At 29.7% G+C, this 6,923-nt stretch overlaps 1 long non-coding RNA gene across 1 annotated transcript; it reads left to right on the top strand.

Annotated features, from left to right (window-relative positions):
- The first annotated feature begins 2,156 nt into the window (after positions 1–2,156).
- On the top strand, positions 2,157–6,626 carry LOC112422705 (uncharacterized). The gene is made up of 5 exons (XR_003013250.2): positions 2,157–2,263; positions 2,363–3,956; positions 4,073–5,160; positions 5,257–5,347; positions 6,373–6,626. It is a non-coding gene; the product is annotated as an uncharacterized lncRNA (long non-coding RNA).
- Positions 6,627–6,923: the final 297 nt, after the last annotated feature.

Genomic DNA, 6,923 nt, shown 5'->3' with positions numbered 1-6,923 from the left:
TATTTTTATGTCATGCTGTTTTTGTAAACTGCCTATGTTGCTGTTGTTATTTAACTAAGCTGCATGAGTCGGTCTAAGTTGATGAAGATGTTGATGTTCCAAATTATTGGATTATATAAGAGGTTGTCGAATTAAGATGTTTAAGAGGTCGAGTCCATCCATTAGCATTTCATTGTTGGGGGCTTGATGCCCTGGAGCTTTGTACTCACCACGTTGGAGCTTTAGCTCAATTAGCGATGGGGTCTTGATGCCCTGGAAGTATATTAATACTCAAATAGCGATGGGGGCTTGATGCCCTGTATTGGTACCACATGCATATAAGAGGTCTAAGTTGCATAGTTGCATTGTTGAGTCGAAAATGATAAGTTGTGAAGTTGTGATTATTATGGACGAAGTGATTTATGATATATTATTATCAATGATGAATAATAAGATGTTTTTACGTTGTTAAATATAATTGTTGAATTATATGCTTAATATTATTGTTTTGTGAAATCTCACCCCTTCTGCTTGGAAATGTTGCTCTTCGTATGAGTAACTTGCAGGTGATCAAGCTTAACTAGCTGGAGTTGCTATCGTGAGTGGTTATCCCTCACTGTGTCCTTTTAGGTGCTCTGATACGTAACGGGATGGGATCTTTTGTGGCTAATTCTTGTTCCTTTACGTATTTGATTTATGAATAAGTTGTTCAACTGAATTTATGAGATATTTTGATGAGGCCTACGTGCCAAGACTTTTTATGATGTTGAATTAATTCCGCTGCTATTATGTTGATGAAGGATAATTAGTTAATTATCTGTTTTAAGATTTTTAAGAAGTGTGATATCCCGTTTATGTGATGGTTTACTCTGATTATTTTTTGAAATTTTTAAGTTGGGAAAACGGGGTGTTACATTTGGTACCTAAAAATCTTAGAATTAGGGTTTTAAGTGATAATTGAAGTGTTAACTAGGATTAGGAATAAGTTAGATTTCCTTTATGATTTATCAATGTTACTTATTAGTGTACATTTTAATTTATTTATAGTCTTTTTTCTTTGAAGTACTCTTAAAACTTAACCCCCAAATGTGTATGTGGTTGTTGGGTGTTGAAGAAAAATATTTGTTGAAGGAATTTTTATAACGAATATTAATATTGTAATATATAAAAAAAAATTAAAGATTAACATTTAAAAAATACAAAACAACTAATAGAGTCAGTAGTATAAAGATAGAGACCAATTTAATGGTTTACTCAATTATTTTAAGGTTTTTTTTACATATTAATAAAAACAATTGAATTAAAATTTAAATTTGAGTAAAAAATAAGTGATTTTTTTGACTTATTAATAAAAACAATAACACTTGAATTAAAATGTAAATATGAATATGTGATGGGACAGTTATAGATGGAATCTACAACGGATATCCAAGGACGTCGCTAAGCATTTGTGGAATCTACAACGGAATATGTGATGGGACAGTTATAGATGGAATATAGCCGTCGCTAAATCATATTTCTGACAGAATTTATGACGGATATGTAGCGACAATAGGATCCCTCGCAAAACCTGTCGCTAATGACATCCTTATAGTAACCATCACAAAATCCGTCACAATTTGCGACGGAAATTAAACCCTCACAAATATCCGTCGCTAAAACCGAATTTTCTAGTAGTGAAACTCGTTATGTTGCCTACTATTAAGTTGGGTGTGAAATCGAATTAAGAAGTCATTTTCAATGACTTAAAAAGTGTTTTCTTTTTTTTTTCTTTTTTTGGTCAAGAAAAAATGTTTTCTATACTAGGATTAGTTAAGTTGTAATTTTATTTGATGGAGTTCACCATAATCATACGATGCCCCATGAGGCCATAGACACATTATTCATTTTTTTTTTTATGTATTTATATATTCTCTTTATATTTCATCTAGTATCTTTTAAATTTCTAAATTTATTCTCTTTTATATCAAATATATATATTAAAGTTAATTAATTGAGTTATACCAATGGAACATTGAGACACCTTAATAAACACATTACTTTGATGTACTTAAGAGACATTTAATAACATTTATAATATGCGTAGGTGTTTTTTGAAATTCCATAAGTGTCAAAAAAGTATTTTATTCAATTAAATAATTGATAAAATTTTAACATTATAAAGTACTCAAACAATATTTGTTTAGTTACATGTACATATGATCAAATATGGATGGAATTCTCAAATTTGTGTATGCTATGTTCTTATCTCTTATTCTATTTCTTGTTGTCATTGACGTCCACGGTAAAAAAATTTATCATAGTTTCTTCTTTATCTTGTACATAAAACTTCTGATTTCAATAACACTCTTTTATTGTTCTTTTTGTCTTACATTTCCCAAAGCATGCAATGTTGATCATGATTGTCCACAATGGTATTGTTTTCGTCCTGATGTTATGAAGTGCATTTTTGAAACTTGTTACTGCGGAAGTGGAAATTATTCAAAGTTACTTCTATGAATATAATTAAATTAGTTCGTAAAAATTATGTTAGTCTTACTATTTTTGGCGAATAAAATTGTATGTCATCAACAAGTTGTAATACATAAGAAATTATAAAATAAAAAAAAAGTTGTATAATACAAATAAAATCTCATTTCGATTAATTAAAAAAATACCTCATTTTCTGGCTACTCTAAGTATTTAAATCTAAAAAAAAATAAACTTTTTTAGAGCATCCACAATGATGATTGTTTCACTATTTTGTGGGTCTCATTAATAAATTGTATCAATTGTATTTATATGAATATATTTTTTTAAATTGAAAAATATAGAGTTATTTATAGAACCCATTTAATTAAAAAGTTGAGGTACAGGTTGGAGAGATTAAGAGCACATTGAGTATTAACATTAAAAAGTTATAAAATAAATTATGTCTACATATTGAGCCACTTAAGCATTCAAATGGGTGGATATTTTATCATGTTATTAGTTCAACGAATCTTACTTATATCTAAATCCTAACATGCATACATTGTTAGCTTATCTTACTTATATCCCTTACTCTAAATGCTTATTAGGTCATACTATCATTAACCCTAATTTTTCCCTCTAATAAGCTGTCATTAATTGCTAATCCCACTTAATCCTACTATTTTTCCTTCCTAATACATTGCCAGTTTGAATTTCGGTGGAACTTAGTGAGGTTTGTATTGTTAATTGTGTCATTGCAGCTTTAGGGTTTCTATGCATAGTTATTTTCAAATCCCTTTGCTTGGTATACGTAAAGCATTTAATTGTGGCTATTAGGATACCAAATTGAAAACCAAGCCAATCTTCCCATAAGCCAATATTCCTATAAATCATAGTCTCTTTCCCTCTGTTTCTCTCTCCACCCCATTTCACAACGTCTTCCTCCTCCACTTTCTGTCAAACCAAACAAATTTTCTATCTACATTCAAATTTGCTTTTCCATCAAATTTCATCTTTTTAATTTTTGGTTTGTGAATCAAACTTCAATTGAAGAACCCCATTTCTCATAATGATGACAATGTCTCATTCTGTACAACATATGTCACCGTTAAATTTCATTTGCCACCACATCTGCATTTTGCTTCACCAACCTTCTATTCATTCTCCCTCAATTTTAGCAACTCGATGGTGAATGCTAATTTGGAAAAGTATGGTGTTGAAGTTTGGCCATGAAAAAGATGGGAACCGTACTGGTTGCCGTTGCAATCCTTTAGTGCAAATGCTCTAGCCAATGCAAGGATGTCAGCACCGTCACGTAGTCGCCACATTGTCGTTCCAACCACCTTTTAGTATCAAGAGCCAATTCACAGTAATTGAACGTCAACATCCATCGGTAAAACAAACTTGCACACGGTGCGCAACAAGTTAAGCTAACGTATCGTAGAAGGTGCCTCAAACTGTGCCATACAGTACTCCTGTTCGTTTTTTAAGTTTCTGCCATGGTTGGTCATACCACTGCTTGACTGGTAAGGATGATGCAAGTGGTTATGCAAAGGAACAATTTTTTTGATCTTTCATTACATGCTTCATACGAGCTTTGAATATATGTCTGATCGTTGTTATTCTTTGCTCAATCTTATAGGTCTATTGGATACCATCCAATCCATTTGATGAGCTGGAGAAGGTTGTCAACAAGATGAGGCCGAAATATATTTCTAAATTCTGTTATCGTGCTACTTGGTTGTTGAGCATTTTCATCATGTATTTTCCCCTTTGTTGTCGAACGAGTAGTTGTTTAATTCTAATCCTACCTTTTCTAATTGTTGTCCTAATTAATGAAGTATCAAACATATTTTCCTTTGCAAAGGGGCTGTTATTGTTTGGAAGCTGAACAATACGACATTTGATTAGTTGTTGTTTTCTAATTTTTTTTTTTCCAAACTCTGTTAGAAAACAATACCGTGATTTCATATTTCCTGTATTTTTGTCTATTATAGTTTTTAAGTTATACTGACCCAACTATTAATGTGATTTGAGATCATTTTGTTGAGTATAACCTAAAAAGCTTCTAGCTGAGGATCCAAGACCTTGATGTGGTAAAACTCAAACACATTTTCTATAAAAAAAACATCTAGCGTGCAAACTTTTCAATGGTACAATACACCAATGGTCAAAAATAATCATGATTTTTTCTTTAAAAATTAATTGTTTAGTGTTGGGTTATGAATTTTGCCTTAGTGTTTGAGTTCCCGTGTAGGTGAAATAAGGTTTGCCAATGTTAACAAATGTGTTTTGGTAAGTGCCATACGTATACACATGTCTAAATACCATGTATATACTTATATATGTTATTTAATACGATGTATTACAATATTTAAAGTATAACAGGGAATAATCAATTACATTTTTTTTGTTTTATCTTATATACTTATGTTGATTAGTTAGAAGCATTGATATATGGTAAATAGAAGGTATATGTGACATTTGATAAAAGATTTTTTATAAAACCTGTTTTTGTCTACTTAAATGATATGATATTTGTTTTATTATTACTAAGAAATTAAACTAATAATAATGTGGTGTATATATAAGACTGTACGATTCAACAAAAAAAAAATATTAACAAAGTCTGTACGTATAATGTGGCATGAAACATACAGTTAGTGCATTTTTTTAAAAGCCAAACCACCAAACTCAACCATGGAAAGACAACACTACATGTTCATATAGGTACTTGAATTCAGAAGGTATGTTCAATTGTGTTATGATTGTTCTTGCACACAATCCGATATCTGAAGCTGTATGCATCTTTTTTATTCTTTTTAGGTTCATTGGAAGGCAATTCTGTATACATTATCTATGTTGGCAACGACTATATTAAGAAGCTGCTCTATTTAATTCTTACTGCATTTCATTTGTATGTAGCAATTGAGAATGCTGATAACTACTACTATTGCTTGCTCCATTTTCAATTTTTGTTCAACGTTTTTGTGTCTGATATGTAACAATTGCTAATTGTTGTTAACTACTATTGCTTACTCCATCTTCAATTTTTTGTTTAATGTTTTTGTGGCTGATATCGTTACATTACGTATACGTCCTTAGCCTATAAGAGATTAGACTTAACCCATTCATAGAGTAGACAATTTCATTTATGTGTGTGTGTGTGTGTGTGTGTGTGTGTCTATATATATATATATATATATATATATATATATATATATATATATATATATATATATATATATATATATATATATATATATTCATATAATGTTAGACATATATGATCCGTGCAGCAGCACGGGTAGAAGATCTAGTTAACATCTCTCTTGAGCGCTACTTTGAAAGAAAAATCTTAGGCATCAATGTTCCCCCTCATAGGTACGCCACACTTTAAAATGGGGTCGATCTTGTTGAACATTATTTGATTCAAACAAAGAATAATGTTGTTTGATTCACGCTTAGTCTTTGGGTCCTCTTCCAGCAAATTTGGGTCCTCTCTCCCTCTCTCTCACTATATATATATATATATATATATATATATATATATTAGGGTGGGGATATTTTGACTCAAAGAGTAAGTGTAATATCTTACTCCAAATCTTGACCTTTAATTCTAATATTGGTTAATGACTTAGATTAATTGATATGATAAGCTTTAATTCCATTTTCTATTGTAGTTAACATTTATCACTACAAAATAACAAAACAATAAATGTCTTTTAATTGCATGATTTTTTTTCTTCTTCCATTGTTTTTTCTTTTTGTTTCACGCTAAAATATTTTTTGAGGGTTAAATTAAAATCCTTTCCTTGAAATAAAAATTCAACATGATTAATATATATGTAGGTAAGTGTTCTTACATTTGTACATGTTGTCTTTATTATTTCATTTTAATTAATGATTAAAATAACTAATTTTACTTATGTTCAAATGCAGGTTTATGGCCATATGCATGGATCCACAACATAGTTATTTACAAGGCATTTGAGTGGCATAATGTGTGACCAAATATACCCTCTTTACGATGTTGGAATTTTTTTGAATTTGTTTTTGAATTTTTAGCTCTTGTTATGTTATGTTATGTTAGATTAACATGTTTTTATTTTTTATTTTTTATGTTATGTTGAATTCTTGATCTCTTTCTCAAATAACATCATCGTCTATGTATGTCAGTGACAACAAAAACTAATTACGATGGAGATGATTATTTTAATTTGTCGTTATTTATATAAGAAAATACACAAATTTATTAATTTTTTTATGCAATTATTGTAAATGAATTAGATATAAGAAAAGATTAGGGTTACTTCCTCTATCGTCTTTTTTTTCGTGACAGATTAATACAAAAATGTGTGTTTACAAAAAAACATAAGAAAAGATCAGGATTATAATGAAGAAATAAAAAAAAATATATGTCGTGTAAAAAATAGTAACTGGAGAAAGAATAAATATGCAATTCTTTGAATTTTACAATTTCTTTCTTTAAA

Source organism: Medicago truncatula, chromosome 2 (assembly GCF_003473485.1).
Source record: "Medicago truncatula cultivar Jemalong A17 chromosome 2, MtrunA17r5.0-ANR, whole genome shotgun sequence".
NCBI classification, from domain to species: Eukaryota; Viridiplantae; Streptophyta; class Magnoliopsida; order Fabales; family Fabaceae; genus Medicago; species Medicago truncatula.
The sequence above is the reverse complement of the archived record's forward strand: the minus strand, read 5'-3'. Positions and strand labels throughout refer to the sequence as shown.